We start from the raw sequence: 18,338 nt of genomic DNA, 5'->3' as shown, positions 1-18,338 counted from the left end.
AACATGAGGGCGGAGAGCGTACGTGCGCCCCGGACTTTGGAGGACTTCTTGGGAGCTGTGGAGAAGCACCAGAATACCGAGGCCCTGCTGAAGGGGACGCAGGCCGAGTCCGGTATCCGTCGGAGGGGAAGGATGACACCACTACCGTACTCTCCAATCTGACAGTCAGCCGGGCTAAAGGACTGCAGACCCGCGGAGAGACAGCTGGGGGAGAGTCGACCCGCCGCCGACCCCAGGTGGATGAAGACCAAAGGAGGTGTTTTGAGTGTGGCGCCCGGGGACACCTCACATGGAATTGCCTGGGTCGAGAGAAGTCAATTCCATCAGCGGGCCCCGGAAACGAGCTGGGCCATGCAGTAAACTACGTCACCTCCTGTTGGGCCCAAGTCGACGGTCATGACACACTCTGTTGGATAACGCTCATACTATCGTGCCTGCTGGCCCATCCGAGCGACCATGGTGATGTCCATCTCCTGTGTCCACGGCGACACCAAGAGGTATTTGACCAGGCAAGCAACCATCTTGATGCCACAAGGGAGCTGCCAGATAGTGGTGGGTGCCAGGGAGATGGAAACCCCAACAGATTTACCACATTAACCTATTGAAGAGGTGGCACTTGAGGACAGCCTTGGCCGTGTTGCGGTCAAAACCCGGGACATCGACAGGAGCAGTGGTGGTCCCGAGCAATGTGGACCTCGGACCGGCCCAGAAGCAAGCACTCCGGGAGCTCAGGGATTGGGACACCACCGTCAAATCGGAACGACCCTCTTTGAACACCACGTCCACACCCGGCCCGGAGAAACGGTACAAAAGAGGCCATACCGGATCCCCAAGGCCCGACGGAAGGCCGCGCAGCAGGAGGTGGATCATCAAGGTTTCCCACAGCGCATGGTGCAGCCCCATCATGTTGGTGCCCAAACCTGGCAGTAGTCTCTGTTTCTGCAATGACTTCCAGGGGGTAAACGACATCAGTTGTTCGACGCCTACCCCATGCCGAGGGTGGACGAGCTCATCGACCGGTTGGGAAAGGCCCGGTACATCAGCACCCTGGACATGACCAAGGGATATTGGCAGGTAGCCTTGGCAGCCTCCTCCCGGGAGAAGACGGCATTCTCGACACGGGACGGCTTATACCAATACCGAGTCCTCCCGTTCGGTCTCCATGGAGCCCCGCCTATTATCCAGTGCCTGATGGACCGACCCGACCCCACCAACAGTACGCAGCGATCTATTTGGATGACATCATTGTCCACAGCCAAGGTTGGGAAGAGCACCTGAAGCGCCTCCAGGTGGTACTGGACACGTTCAGGCAAGCCGGGTTGACAGTGAATCCCAAGAAATGCAAGCTGGCGTTCAAGGAAATGGAGTACCTGGGGTATCTGATTGGATGCAGGAACATCAAGCCCCAGGAGAGGGAGGTCGAGGCGGTTTGTGACTGGCCTGTACCAAGAGATTGGTTCTTCCTGGGGCTATAACTTTGCAGCTATAGCCTCCCCCTTTTCCGATCTGACCAGGGCCCACCTCCTGAAAACAGTGAAGTGGTCAGATGAGGCCGAAGTGGCTTTCAGGGGCTGTCCTGACCCAGGTACACAATGGGAAAAGAGTGTCTAGTGGAGAAGTGGGCACTAGACTCTTTAGTAATACCTGTTGGGCACCCAATTCACCCTGGTCACAGACCATGCTCCCCTGGTCTGGATGGCCAGGGGAAGGGACACGAACGATCGAGTCACCAGGTAGATGTCTTCCCTTCAATGCTTCTCTTTTTCTGTTGTGCACAGGTCAGGGGAGAAGCACGGGAACGCGAAAGCCCTATCGAGAAGGGAGACGTACATAGCCCTGTCGGGGAGGGGGCAGTCGTCAGTGCGAAGGGGGGGGGGGAGGACTCGTCGAGGCCTGGTGACAGACGCAGTACTGCAGACAAGCCATCAGGGCAAGACTCGTCGAGGCCTGGTGACAGACGGAGTCTACATCACGCAGCGATGGCGCCCTCTGCTGGATGTGCCAGGTCTCAACGGGTCAAGGACTAACTGGGTCTGATTTGAGGCTGGTGAGTAATCAAGTGGCTGATTGCTCACCAGCCGTACGTGGCCCCTTAAGCTGCCAGGAGGGCAGCACACGGGAGGGTAGCACACGGGAGGGTTTGAGGTAGTGAGAGGTTGCTGTCCTCACAGTCTGCTAGATCCGAAGGGCTCAGTGTTCTACCCCAGAGGAGACAGCATTCCCTGGAACCTAGAACACGGTAACCCGGAAGAGGTCTCCTGGAGAGACCGATTTTTCTTTTCTTTGTTTTATATAAACACCCTTGAAACTGATATCACACTTGTCTGATCTGTGTAAACATCTTGATCAAACCCCCTGGTCTGCCACAGTACCTATATTAACAATAAAAAATACATATTAAACTGGAGCCTGCACACCCAGCAGCGTTGGTCTGCTTCTGTTCCAGCCCAGCACTAACACACCTGATTCCATGGATCAAACCTAATTACACTGAATAAAAATATAAACGTTACATGTGCTGAAATAAAAAATCCCCAAAATATTATTTCTCTCATTTTGTGCACAAATTTGTTTACGTCCCTGTTAGTGAGCATTTATATTTTGCCAAGATAATCCATCCACATCAATAAGCTGATTAAAACAGCATGATCATTACACAGGTACACCTTGTGCTGGGGACAATAAAAGGCCACTTTAAAATGAGCAGTTTTGTCACAGCACAATGCCACAGATGTCTCAAGTTTTGAGGGAGTGTGCAATTGGCATGCTGACTGCAGGAATGTCCACCAGCGCTGTTGCTAGAGAATTGAATGTTAATTTCTCTACCACAAACTGCCTCCAACGTTGTTTTAGAGAATTTGGCAGTAGGTCCAACCGGCCTCACAATCACAGACCACGTGTAACTACGCCAGCCCAGGACCTCCACATTCGGCTTTTTCCCCTGCGAATCGTCTGAGAGGAGGTGGGGGGGCTGTATTCCTTTAAATGAACTGTAACCCAGTACAAAATGTGCGTTTATATTTTTGTTCAGTATAGTTGACAATTACGTACTATTGCTGGGCTGGAATAGAACTCTGCTCACCCAGATAATCAGTGGAACAAGGTTGGCCATCTCTGGTATGCACTTGTTTTTATTCACCTGGTTAGCATAACAGCTAAACTTAAACTCAAAATCGATGAGACTTACCAGTGGGTTCCGGTCTTTACGGGCAAAAAGGTTTCTTCGCTTTTCTGACAGTTCTTGAGTCTTTTCTCCTTTGGGTTTCATGATAGCGAGTAATCTGTAGAAATATTTTTTCCCCTGTTGTCTTTCCTGCCTTGTTAGAGCAGCAAAATACTGCACAGAAATTGACTGTGGTGACAATCAACTAGTTTTAAGCACTGTTATCATGCAGCTTGGGGTAGCCACTCAGCTATTGTTGTCAAAATAATTGATGCAGTGGTCTTCCAACATGGCCGCCACAAGGCGTCATACATCAACTGGCAACATTTGTACCTACTCCCTGAAGAAGGCTGCAAAGTAATGAAGTAAGCTTTATGCAACATCTTTTTGAGTGCGGACCCATCACACCTTTTATCGCTCTACAGTGGGAATTTCTCTCATAAGAATCCCCTAAAATCATCATGTTCTAGGCTACATGAACATATAGAAGGCCATACAATATACATGGATTAGGTTTATTACTGTGCCACATACCATTTCAGACACTTTGTAGTGCATCTTTCTCTTCACTCAGTGCCATTAGAGTAGACTAATGAGCATTAGCAGTAGTTTATGTGTCGGGGGGCTAGGGTCAGTCTGTTACATCTGGAGTATTTCTCTTGTCTTATCTGGTGTCCTGTGTGAATTTAAATATGCTCTCTCTAATTCTCTTTCTTTCTTTCTCTCGGAGGACCTGAGCCCTAGGACCATGCCTCAGGACTACCTGGCATGATGACTCCTTGCTGTCCCCAGTCCACCTGGCCGTGCTGCAGCTCCAGTTTCAACTGTTCTGCCTGCGGCTATGGAACCCTGACTTGTTCACCGGACGTGCTTGTTGCACCCTCGACAACTACTATGATTATTATTATTTGACCATGCTGGTCATTTATGAACATTTTAACATCTTGACCATGTTCTGTTATAATATCAACCCGGCACAGCCAGAAGAGGACTGGCCACCCCTCATAGCCTGGTTCCTCTCTAGGTTTCTTCCTAGGTTTTTGGCCTTTCTCGGGAGTTTTTCCTAGGGAGTTTTTCCTAGCCATCGTCCTTCTTTCACATGCATCGCTTGCTGTTTGGGGTTTTAGGCTGGGTTTCTGTACAGCACTTTGAGATATCAGCTGATGTACGAAGGGCTATATAAATACATTTGATTTGATTTGCCTAGTAATAATATAGATTTTTTAAACAGACAAAAAAAAACAGACAGACGTCTGATGCTGAGAGTCACAAGATGAAAGACAGTGACAAAACAATGTTTAGGTAATGATGACTATCAGAGATCATTCCCTAGCCTCTCAATCTCATCTAGAAAGAAGATCATATCTTGTCGGGAGAGCTGCGGGGAGACAACTATCATGCGTAAGAAGTTGACTCGTCCACACTGAGGCTGGTAGCCCACCATCATGGTCCCCTGCTTCATCATTCGCTCCTTGATCACTGGACCCACCTAGTGAGTGAGAAGATCAAAGAATTATGTCATCCAAACACTGTATACTGTATTATACTATCTTAAGTTGACAAATTGAGGTAAGAATATTGTCATCACCATAAACTACTTCATACACCAACCTCTGACAATCTATTTTGATAATCTGGACTGTTCTCCTTTCCTCTCAAGCTGGGTGGTATGAACCGGAAACACACGTCCACAAACTCAGGCTGTTCAATGGGACCAGAGCAGAAGACCTTGGTGAGATGAAAACGTGACAAGAAAGATTTTTTTTAGTGTGTACTATTTAATAAAACCTTACCTTTCCTATAAGTTGAAACCCTTCTCATTTCTGCATCTCCTCTACCAGATAACTATGGGACAGACAACACAAATTAGTCATTATATTACATGTAAAACATTCATTGACATATATTCTATTAAAATCTTTAAATCTATGATGAGGAGATTGAGTTGTTTTATTTAGAACGTGAGCCATGGGGTTGTACCCAATACCCATGAAGATATAGCCTATGGGCTATGTGGTTGTACCTTGTATGGGCGAAAGCCCTGTTTACACGCTCTGCCAAGCCATGTGAGCCCACTGCTTTCCACATCAACCACAGCTATAGACAGTCTACCTTACGGCCACACTGTATCGACTTGTCCCCTGTGTCCAGACTCATGTCATAGAACTTATCCTGCTGGAACAGGTAGGTTGCATTTGCGCTGTGGCAATGCTTCAAAAGGCTCTGTGGAAAAGGAGAACAGATTCTGAGGTTTCGCTGAAGAATAAGAATGAAGAGGAAACAAATAACATGGAAATAAAATGTCTGGTAAGAAGGTGTTGTCTTACCATGGTATCCTTGAGCGGAATGGCTGAACACTGCAAGCCCGTCTGCAGCATTTTGGTGTGGATTCCAAGTCATTGAATCGGCTCTGATCACAAACACATTATTACATTCTGGACATTAGTTTTAATCCCAACCACCGTAGGCAAAAGTATGCACCTGACCAGACTCACACCTTTCAATTCCTCTCATGAGATGTCTATGTTCCTTTGAGAAAAAGACACTCCCTCCCCAAGCTGCCTGTGTCAAACAACAAGAGAACACCAGTCTATTCTTCAGCTCAAAATGGTCACCCTCCCAAATTAAATTAGACTGTGGCACTGGCTATCTTTGTTTGAGATTGGGGCATACAGTTGGATGGATCAACATAACCGATGGCATCGGACTTGCACTTCATCTCCACATTAGATCACTGTTGTGTGAAAACATCTGCCAACGTTTGAGTGTAGAGTGAAACATCACTTTAAGATCTCACATCTACATGCATCCACAACCCCTGTCTGTCACAGATGTCAGCTATGGGCTCTAGTGGGTTAAAGGCTCCATGTTCAGTTGTTCCTGAGGTGGCAGGAATGGGAATGCCTCCTGGTGGAAGAGAGGGGTAATGAAAGATGTCCTGTCATCTTTATTTCTGGTATGTAGTGTGTACATCTGGGGCTCTTTCTCAATTCATCTTTCATCCTCTGTCCGCCTCCTTCTCAAAAGGCATTGGAGAAGAAGGTCCGAGAGGAGGGACCTTGGAACTTCTCCTCCAATTTGGTTGCGAAGGAGGCGAGGAGAGAGGATGCAAGGAATCGCAGATAGACAAATGGAGAAAGAGCCAGGGCCACCCAACCCAGCTCCTGGAGAGGTACCATCCTATAGGACAGTACAGGAGGGTAGCTCTCCAAGAACAGGGCTAGGCAGCCTTGGTGTAAATGATCTACTAGGATCTGAGAGTTCCTAGTAGTCTACCGGCAAATCCTAGTAGTCTATCAGCAAACCACAACTATACAACTTTGCAGGCAGGCAAACTGACTCAGAGGGGTGAGTTAAATGCGGAAGACACATTTCGTTAAATGCATTCAGTTGCGCAACTGACTAGGTATTCCCTTTCCCTTCCCTATTCCTTTGTTACAAAACATACTTATGTTCTTATTTAAGGTTTTGTTTCCCTTACTGTATATCACAGCACATAACATTTCTGAATGTATTAACACTTCATGGTAAACAGTAAACTTGCTTGTGATTTCGCCAGCTCAATTTTCTCATCAAGGTCCTCTGGAATCATGCAACCCCTGTAAGACAACAGAGAACACTTGTTCAAATCTGTAAATTATGTACAAGGACTGTACAAAACATTAAGAACACCTTCCTAATATTGAGTTGCACCCCCTTTTGCCGTCAGAACAGCCTCAATTAATTGGGGCATGGACTCAACAAGGTGTCTAAAGCGTTCCACAGGGATGCTGGTCCATGTTGACTCCAATGCTTCCCACAGTTGTGTCAAGTTGGCTGGATGTCCTTTGGGTAGTGGACCATTCTTGATACACACAGGAAACTGTTGAGCATGGAAAAACCCAGCAGCGTTGTTGTTCTTGACACACTCAAACCAGTGCACCTGGCAACTACTACCATACCCTGTTCAATGACATTTTGTCTTGCCCATTCACCCTCTGAATGGCACAAATACACGGTCCAAGTCTCAATTGTTTCAAAGCTTAAAAATCCTTAAAAATGTCTTCTCCCCTTCATCTATACTGACTGGTGTGGATTTAACAGGTGACATCAATAAGGGATCATATCTTTCACCTGTATTCACCTGGTCAGTCTATGTCATTGAAAGAGAAGATGTTCTTAATGTTTTGTATACTCAGTATATGCATGTGATGATAATGAGATGACTGACAAGAGGGTCACAAAGAAAGAATGATTCCGGTCACTTTACCGATCATCCACTTTGATCTGGAACACATTCTCTGTCCCAATGCCCTGAAATGTAGCTGCTTTCGTCACAGAGTAGTGTCTCTGGATGAAAGTTTGGGTATAATGAATGAATGGGAAATTGAATATTGTATTACTACAACCATACTGTCCATTTTCCCGTATCTTTTGAGATGTGAAGACAGCCAGTGGAGGGAGGGCCCACAGTCCCTTGAGTTTCACTTCTGGGAAGGTGTGGTATGGTGCCACGTTCATGGCATACATGTTAGACACAGAGCCGCCTGGGCAGAAGATGCCATCTCCCTCTGTCCACCCAACCAGAGAACGTAGTTTGGCGAGGACCTCGTCTTCCATCAGGACAAACACTGGAGCTACCTCATAGGTATACCTGTAAAGGGAATTGTACAACAGTCAATCACAAGCCTCTTCATATCATAACATACGTTATGGTATATACTATATTGCTGGAATGTAGAGACAAATTAAAAGTTATCTTCACTGTCCAAATAAATCCGTATTTATTTGGACAGTGAAGCGAAAATGTTTAATTTGTCTCTTAACTCCAGCATTTTGGATTTGAGATCAAATGTTTAACAGAACATCACCTTTTATTTGAGGGTATTTTCTTACATATCTGTTTACCATTTAGAAATGAAAGCACTTTATGCATCTGGTCCCCCCATTTGAAGGTGTCATAAGTATTTGGACAAGTTCACTTGTAGTATATTACATTTAGTCAAAAGTTGAGTATTTGGTCCCATATTCCTACCGCACAATGACTACATCATGCTTGTGACTCTACAAACTTGTTGGATGTATTTGCAGTTTGTTTTGCTTGCGTTTTGGATTATGTTGTGCCCAATATGCTGTGTGAGAAAGTTACAGAGGCACAAAGATCATATCCCCAAAACATGCTAACAGGGGAGATTCAAAAACATGTTCTGTTCTTATTTACAATAAAAGGGACTCCAAAATGACTCAATACATTATTTACCATTAATTTCTATTGGGCACAAAATTGTCGGAAACACAACCAAAACAAACTGCAAATGCATCCAACAAGTTTGGAGAGTCACAAGCTCATCACTAAGCTAAGGTCCCTGGGACTGAACAACACCTTCTGCAACCGGATCCTGGACTTCCTGACGGGCCGCCCCCATGTGGTGAGGATAGGCAACAACACTTCCGCCACGCTGACACTCAACACGGGGGCCCCTCAGGGGTGCGTGCTTAGGTCCCTCCTGTACTCCCTGTTCACCCACGACTGCATATTTTCTACTCGCTATATATAGTTATGTTATTTTCTACTCGCTATATTTTGTCATGCTATTTTCTACTCGCCATATGTAGTCATGTTAAGTAAGCATTTCACTGTTAGTCTACGAAGCATATGACGAATCAAATGAAATTGTATTTGACAAGCTTGATGTAGTCATTGCGTCGTAGGAATATAGAACCAAATACTACAAACGTTTTACTGAATTTAAAACACTTTAAGTGAATTCGTCCAAATACTTATGACATCTTCAAATGGGGGGGACCAGATGCAAAAAGTGCTTTCATTTCTAAACAGTAAAATAGATATGAATGAAAATGCCCTCAAATCTAAAATGCTGCAGTATAGTTTTAGCTTCACAGTCCAAATAAATACATAAGGAAGTGTATATGGTATGTATGGTATATATGCATATATTGCTCTCTCCTACTGGCTAGTGTTGAGAGCCTCCGTAAGGAATTGTACTGTCAAGACATGGTAATCCACCCCTGCAAAGAGCTGACTGAAGAAATGCGGAGGATCTGGAGAGAGATATGCTCTTTACTTTATTTAGTGCATGCATTCAGGACAGTTCTAAGCGATTGCATACCAAGAATCAACTGTAACCAGAACCACACTCATCTCCCCCTGTCTGTTTCCCTGTGGGGTTGGGGTAGCTCTGGTCCAGGGCGTTAGTGCTTGCTTATTAGTGAAGGAAGGCTCAGCGATAGCAAACCGCCCTAACACCCTGGACCAGAGCTTGGGCTGTGGGGGACTTACTGGTCTTGACGCTGTACTTGGCTACGCCCCGTACTCTCTGCAGCAGCTGGTGCTGGGACTTCCCGTTCTCTCTCAGCTCCAGATCCAGCAGAGCAGCCAACTCCTCCGGCTCCCGCCACTCACACACCTGTAGCCCGGGTATAACAAGCACAAGAAACCCCTGAAAATACAGCTCTGGGTAATGTGTACCTCCAAGGTTTGATTGTAATGCAAACAATCAGGTGGGAATATATCTGTTAATTTACCAGTACTTAGCCCAATGCCCAGTGGTTCCTAATTATTTTTTGCTAAACTATTTTATAATTTCTGGGGAAAAATATTTTTGAATAAAAATGGTCATTTTTTAACCTTTAACGTCAATTATCTAAAAACGTGTAAACTCAAGATTTTTTTCATATTCACATATGCTGTAGTGTAGACCCTATTTTACATAATCTAAGGTTTTTGTGTTGTGTCCCGCCATCGGTTGAGACACAACATGCTCTTGAATACAGGGTGGGTGTAATTTAAATAATATAAATAAAATTCATAGAATGGACCTGTAATTCAGACCAGTGTAATTTAGCTGGTACACCATTGAAATGAAATCATTTTTACTTAAAAACAAAACATTTCAAGAAATAATATAATTGTTTGACAACACTGTAAGCGTTTAAATGAACTCAACCATTTATCTTTTCCAGCGATGAACACATGGCTGTCTCATGGTTTGGTGGGGGTATGCAAATTCGGTCAACTTTGATCATCTTTACCTCCTGAATGTTTTGTCATTCAGGTCCAAAAAGTCACTTTCTGACCACTTCATCCATGGGCAAACATGTAAGGAAAGTTATTTTTAAATCAGAAGGGATGCTGTCAAAAAGTGATTGATTTCAAATGGACACAATGCAGGAAGTTTACAGGTTAGACAGAATTATCTTTCAACAGGAGTCATTCTAAAGTGACTGCGTTGCCATGAACTATCAATGCAGATGGTTGTGCTCTCACCACTGGTGTCCCCCAGGGCTCTGTTCTAGGCCCTCTCCTATTCTCGCTATACACCAAGTCACTTGGCTCTGTCATATCCTCACATGGTCTCTCCTATCATTGCTATGCAGACGACACACAATTAATCTTCTCCTTTCCCCCTTCTGATAACCAGGTGGCGAATCGCATCTCTGCATGTCTGGCAGACATATCAGTGTGGATGACGGATCACCACCTCAAGCTGAACCTCGGCAAGACGGAGCTGCTTTTCCTCCCGGGGAAGGACTGCCCGTTCCATGATCTCGCCATCACGGTTGACAACTCCATTGTGTCCTCCTCCCAGAGTGCTAAGAACCTTGGCATGACCCTGGACAACACCCTGTTGTTCTCCACTAACATCAAGGCGGTAACCCGATCCTGTAGGTTCATGCTCTGCAACATTCGCAGAGTACGACCCTGCCTCACACAGGAAGCGGCGCAGGTCCTAATCCAGGCACTTGTCATCTCCCGTCTGGATTACTGCAACTCGCTGTTGGCTGGGCTCCCTGCCTGTGCCATTAAACCCCTACAACTCATCCAGAACGCCGCAGCCCGTCTGGTGTTCAACCTTCCCAAGTTCTCTCACGTCACCCCGCTCCTCCGCTCTCTCCACTGGCTTCCAGTTGAAGCTCGCATCCGCTACAAGACCATGGTGCTTACCTACGGAGCCGTGAGGGGAACGGCACCTCCGTACCTTCAGGCTCTGATCAGTCCCTACACCCAAACGAGGGCACTGCGCTCATCCACCGCTGGCCTGCTGGCCCCCCTACCTCTGAGGAAGCACAGTTCCCGCTCAGCCCAGTCAAAACTGTTCACTGCTCTGGCACCCCTATGGTGGAACAAGCTCCCTCACGACGCCAGGACAGTGGAGTCAATCACCACCTTCCGGAAACACCTGAAACCCCACCTCTTTAAGGAATACCTAGGATAGGATAAAGTAATCCTTTTAATCCCCCACCCCCCTAAAAGATATAGATGCACTATTGTAAAGTGGTTGTTCCACTGGATATCATAAGGTGAATGCACCAATTTGTAAGTCGCTCTGGATAAGAGCGTCTGCTAAATGACTTAAATGTAAATGTATCTGGGGTAAGACAATGGTTAGACAGACAACTATATAAGGTGAAGCGGGGATGTGAGACCTTCTCATTGATGTCTGTGCCCTTACACAGCACCTCCTCCATGACGACTTTAAAAGCCTGGGTTAGGAAGTGCTGGCCCTGTCTGTGGTCCAGAAGTGGTTCATTCAGGCACAGCAGATCATTGGGGGAAGGTTCTGTAGTTGTCCCATAGTCTAATGAAGGAAGACAATGAGAGTTGAATAGTGACGTGGCAATCAGATGACAGTGTGACGCAAAAATACACACACACACACGAATTGAAATCAAAAAGTTTTTTGCACTACTAGTCAGATGTTTTTATTTTACATCAAAATGTTCAGAAGGAAACATCAATGTATCGTAGATATTGAGTCACAGGTTGAAAACCCTGCACAATACAGATGTACACCCTCGCCCCATCAGACAACACAAACATTCCATATCACCTCGCTCCGAAACAACACTCAGATTACTCCAGCTATTGCGAGAGGAACGCCATACCAGGTTCCAGCATCTCGCTAGTTGACGCATGGCTTAAAAAGCCTCAGTCTGTAAATGTGATGTGCATACCATAAAATATTGGTAAACAACAGTGCAAATGCATCCCATGACAATTTAATATTCAAATAGCACTTGATTTATATATCTGTACTCTGTAGTAACGTACTCGAAGAAAACGATTTCCAGAGAGCAACATGATTCATTTTAATAAATCTCCTATGGCAATAAACATCTTAGACTGTGGCTGTTAAAATGGTTACAGAACAAACCATAAGATTAAGTTGTACAAAACATTTCAAACATACCTTGGAACTGGATATACAACACACTAGGTCTATGTCGTAAATGGTCATCTGTGCAAATCTCAGAAACTGAAATCTTGTTCACAATAAACACCACATAGATAGCACTAGACCCTTAAGAATGAAGTCTGCAGTACAAAGTCCATATTCTTATATGATATGACTCATTAGCTAATGTACCTGTAACAGAGTAGCCCTGCCTGAGACAAAATAACTATACAACTACAAAAATGAGATACACACACACACACACACACACAGAACCAGTCAAAAGTTTGGCCACACCTACTCATTCAAGGGTTTTTCTTTATTTTAACATTGTAGAATAATAGCGAAGACACCAAAACTATGAAATAACACATATGGAATCAGCAAAAAAAAGTATTAAACTGATGCTCCAGATACTCAACTAGTCTAAAGAAGGCCAGTTTTATTGCTTCTTTAATCAGGACAACAGTTTCCAGCTGTGTTAACATAATTGCAAAAGGGTTTTCTAATGATCAATTAGCCTTTTAAAATGATAAACTTGGATTAGCTAACACAACGTGCCATTGGAACACAGGAGTGATGGTTGCTGATAATGGGCCTCTGTACACCTATGTAGATATTCCATTAAAAAATCTGCCGTTTCCAGCTACAATAGTCATTTACAACATCTACACTATTTCTGCTAAATTGTGCTTTTCTTTAAAAAACAAGGACATTTCTAAGTGATCCCAAACTTTTGAACGGTAGTATATATTTACAAAAAAATTATTAACAAAACAAGAGATGATGCAAAACAAACGTATAAAAGAGAGATGTTTTTTTAAAGCTGATCTGGTAAAAAAAGAACAAAATAAAAGTAAGACCAATTGTCACCCAGTCTGACCATGAGGATTTCCTCCTGGTCTAATGGTAAAGACGTTGAGTTACCATGCAGAAGACCTGGATTTACATCCCAACGGTTACGTCCTTTTCCCACTAAACCTCAACCATGGAAACACTAAAGTCTGAGGCCAAGCACTGTGGTAAATCCCTGCAGTGGAAATTATGCAATAGTAGCTAAGGGTTAGTAGTAAGGCCAGACTGCTAAGGGTCTAAGATGGGGTCCAGGAGAAAGTCAATGCTGTTTGGTGGCAAGGCCCAGTCGTCCTGGCTGAGCAGGGAGTGGAGATTGGCCGCAGTGGCCTCATGCCGCTTCAGTGTGCTCCAGTAGCGCAGCATGGCGAACACACGGTCCACATGGCTGTGTGGATAGTCCTCCAGGATCTGATCCAGCTTGACAGAGGGGATGTCTAGGGCCCCTGTACCAATTGCCCTCCAGGAGCGACCGATATTTTTAGCCACACGCATCAGATCCTTCTCCACCACCATCTTAGAGCCTGCTCAGCAACAGACGGGTCCAATATGAAACACCAGACAGACTGTCACTAGACAGTCAACATTCGAACATTTTGAATGAAATTATACCCTATATTCCCTTGTTTCAAGAGGGTCAACTCACCATCCTTGCATGTCTGTTTAGCGGGAAGGTTCTCTTCGGACTCAAATGTTTGTCCTCTCTTTCTGGTAACTTCATTTCCCTCTAGAAAAACAAAAAACATGATTTAAAAAAGGCATAATTTTTCAGTACAGTAAATATGGTAATATAGAGGGGCGACACCATCCCCCAGGTGAGTCTAAAGAGATGAGTACGGTACCTGTACCTTTTTCACCTGCAGCTCTTTGATCATTCACTGTCAGTTCCTTGAGGAACAGAAGGTTGGGAAACGTATCCTGCATTTCTTTGCCCCTCAGGAGCTGCAGAAACTGCTCTGCAGCAGCAGGTCCTTTGTTGATCACATGGTCCAGAAGGTCCTGGGCCTGTTTTGATGGGTCAGTGAGGGCTTTGACCTGCTTGTACTCATGCCGTGCCAGTAGGCTGAGGGAGTCTACATGCTGCAGCACAAAGTCAGGGTCTGCACTTAGAGTATCGATCAACTTGGGCTTCAGACGACGCAGTACCTGCTGGGCGCCACCTAGGGGTTCTTCTTCAGCCATGATCAGCTAGCTATCCCCTTATATCGCTGGACCTGAGAAAATGATGCATTACAGTAGCTATCATTAAATCTGCAAATGAAAGCTGTTATGCAAACTGGCATTCATTCTCATCAAATGTAGGCCTATAGTTTGATTTCATTCATTGGAAACTTATAGTCAAAGTGAAATGCTTACAGAGATTGTGTATTTATTCCTTGTGTTATTATACTGAACAAAAATATAAACGCAACATGTTTCATGAACTGAAATAAAAGCGGACAGAAATTTCCCATATGCACCAAAAGCTTATTTCGCTCATATTTTGTACACAAATGTGTTTACATCCCTGTGAGGGAGCATTTCTCCATTACCAAAATAATTCATCCACATAACAGGTGTGGCATATCAAGAAGCTGATTAAACAGCATGATCATTACACAGGTGCTGGGGACAATAAAAGGCCACTAAAATGTGCAGTTGTGTCACAACACAATGTCTGAAGTTAAGGTCGCGCGCAATTGGCATACTGACTGCAGGAATGTCCACCAGAACTGCTGCCAGAGAATATAATGTTCAATTCTCTACCATAAACCGCCTCCGTTGTTTTAGAGAATTAGGCAGTATGTCCAACCAGCCTCGCAACCGCAGACCACATGGAACCACGCCAGCCCAGGACCTCCACATCCGGCTTCTTGACCTGCGGGATCGTCTTAGACCAGCCACCCGGATAGCTGACGTAACTGAGGAAGGAGTATTTCTGTCTGTAATAAAGCCCTTGTGTAGGGAAAACCACATTCTGATTGGCTTGGGCCTGGCTCCCAAGTGGATGGGCCTATGCCCTCCCAGGCCCACATCCATGCCCAGTCATGTAAAATCCATAGATTAGGGCCTAACATATTTATTTCAATTGACTGATTTCTTTATATGAACTAACTCAGTAAAATCGTTGCGTTTATATTTCTGTTTAGTATATTTATTTCTGGGTTTTATTTATCAACTATTTATCTTTTTTCCCTCTGCATTGTTGGGAAAGGCGGTAAGTAAGCGTTTCACTGTTTGTCTACACCTGTTTACGAAGTGTGACAATTAAAATGTTATTTGAAGTTGTCAACTGTGCCCTCCCTTGAAGCATTTGGCTGCCTGATTTGCATACTGCTAATTTGGCCAGGTAAACATTTGAACGTGACGACCTGATAATGGTAGCCTACTTTTTTGGCTTTAAATTGAGATTACATTTTTTCGTGGATCGAGGTAGATTTAAGCATTTACTGATTTCAGCTCCCAAATGACTTCTGCGCCCAAACATTTGACTGCAATTACACACAACATTGTTCTGTGTAATTGTGGGCTATTATTTGGGTGCAGGTGCTAGTCAGAACTAGGAAACATCCAACTTGCTAACTGCTTGAACAGGACACTTGTCTAACTACAACCAGTTAACAAGTCTGAAATGTCCATGTTCTTGTTCCGACTAGCATTTGAATGCGGCAAGTCGGCTAACGTTACTTATCGAAAAGACTCGAAATACCCATAACTAAATAATGCAGTCTTGGTAGAGTTTTGTTGATGTCTGTAAGCAGGAAGTCGCCCCATTATCTTTAACTCGAGCTAAATGCATTTTTAACGCACAGAACCAAAACATCATTAGCTGAATGTTTTTATTTTATGATAAAATCGTATGCAACTTCTTACCAGACACGTTTGAACACACCAGGAGACCCTTCTTCTTCTGTGGGTTTGATGGCGGACTACAACCCAAAAGGGTCTATTGCCGCCACCAACTGGACGGGTTGAAACCAAAACAAGGTAAAAGGAAAACCCATACGTGATAGGGAAACTAACTTAATCCACCCAAATAAAAATAGTACATTAGCAAAACAAAACTCCTTCTTCCTTCAATTCCCCATATCTCCCTTCTCAGGCTCTAGGGCCTGAGAGGGTGGTACGGCTTGTACCAGAAACCGCTCCGCTGCTTCCACAATGATTTCTATCTTCCTGGACCTTCTCTCCACCTTTGCAGTACCATTTATCACCATAGCTATAAAGGCCACAACATCCACCTTCTTAACTTTTAAAATGTCAGGATCCTGCTGGTGAAAGGCAACCCCTGCAGCCTGCAGTGAAGGCCTATCTTCCACCATGGACTCTTCGAGTGTCCCATTCACAGCCTCAACCCTTTTAACAGCAGCTGCATATGATATGCTCTGGATAGCCCTGACTTTGGCCCCCTCATTCTCTTTCACCCTTGTGGATATTCGAAAAGATGTGGCATCATGGTTCCCACCAGAATTGCAACATATCACTTTTATAACACATATGATCTTTTCCCCAACTTGGATATCTCGGCTTCTCCCTTTGCAAACACTTGACACATGACCAAAAGCTTTACAATGCATTGGTCTTGGGATAAATGCTCTGACACTGTAGTTAATATACCCTAACTGCACTTGATTAGGGAGAGACTACATATCAAAAGAACAGATAGACATGCCTTTTTCTTCATTCACCACACAATTAATCCGACATGCATCAATCACTCCAATAATATTTTCAATCTCTTCAACATCTACTTCCCACGAGACGCCAGATATAACCCCCTTGAGGGGTGCTCTGTTCCTAAGAGATGCAAACAACACTTCAAACTTATCAAATCAGGTGAGACCCAACACACATTTCTTCTGATCCCCAGGAGCACAAAAAAATCGAAGCCAGCCCGCCTCTCGTGATCCTAACAGACTTCACTCTACCCAGCCGACTAAAAACGAGGGCTGAGGGGCTTACGTTGCAAACTTCCCTTGCTTGGCTAATCATTTGGACCACCCTCCAAGATGGTGACAGGGATTCCCCCAAGGGCATAAGGCAAGGGTAAGTGGACGAGGTTGTGTCTTAAGTGTTTGGACCACCAGAAGACCCCTGTAGCGACTACTATCTTCTTTTTCTATGATATAATGGCGGTCTGCAAACAAATGTTAAAGAAGCATGCCGCCACCTACTGTGCTGGAGTGTGTGGTCAATCACGGTTTATAACATTTCTAAATCCTCCTACCTAACTCCGTACTTCTGAAAAAGTAAAAAAGAACCCTACTAACTTCTAATTGACCCTCCCCCATCCCTAAAATCCCTTCCAAAACCCCCCAACCCGTCCAACCTCAATGACCCTAAACTTCAATCTTTCCCACTCTTCAACATACTTACAACAATATAGCGACACATGCTCCACCGTTTCATCGACCATACACTCCAGACACAAACCATTCACATGCTTGCCAACCAGATGTAATGACGAGTTCAATGTCCTAAGCACAATCGAGCAAACACCACCTCTTTCTTCCTAATCTGACCTTTGAATCTTAGTCCACCGACCTTTCTTTAGAGGGCATATAAATGCTGGCCCTTGGGCTCAGAGTCCCATCTCTTCTGCCACACATCTATCAAAATGTCTCTGATCTTACATCTGGCCTCACCTCTACCCAGTGGAACATTAATATCAATTATATCTTGTTTCAAAGCTCTTTTGGCTAACTTGTCTACAATTTCATTCCCTTCCACACCTGAATGTGCTGGGACTCTCACTACTACACCCAGTCCCAGCACATTCGGGTGTGGAAGGGAATGAAATTGTAGACCACAACATAATAACATTCATACCTCCAATAGTAGGTCACTCCGATTAGATTTACAAGATGATAAACTACTCAATACAGACAGAGAATCTGAGCATATTATAATTCTAACAGGTTGTACCCACTGGAGGGCAACTAGTATCGCGAAACAGTTCAACTGAGTCTACATATCTGCACATCAAATTCAGGAACGTAAACACCTGCTCCTGTGTGCCCACTATCTGGGTTATTGGATCCATCTGTGAAAAGTGGTAAAAAAGCATAAAAACTTCTACCAATGTAATTGTCAACCAGTTTCGCTATATCACTAACTTCTGACCAATCTTTCCTTATATCTACCAAGGTTAGATTAACAACAGGATC

The 18,338-nt window shown here is 44.6% G+C and overlaps 1 pseudogene; it reads right to left on the bottom strand.

Moving 5' to 3' along the window:
* Nucleotides 1-4,303: 4,303 nt before the first annotated feature.
* On the bottom strand, nucleotides 4,304-16,833 carry LOC106567070 (cysteine sulfinic acid decarboxylase-like; annotated as a pseudogene).
* Between the last annotated feature and the right edge of the window lie 1,505 nt (nucleotides 16,834-18,338).

Source organism: Salmo salar, chromosome ssa13 (genome assembly GCF_905237065.1).
Source record: "Salmo salar chromosome ssa13, Ssal_v3.1, whole genome shotgun sequence".
In the NCBI taxonomy this organism is placed as follows: Eukaryota; Metazoa; Chordata; class Actinopteri; order Salmoniformes; family Salmonidae; genus Salmo; species Salmo salar.
This window is presented reverse-complemented; position numbering and strand designations above follow the sequence as displayed.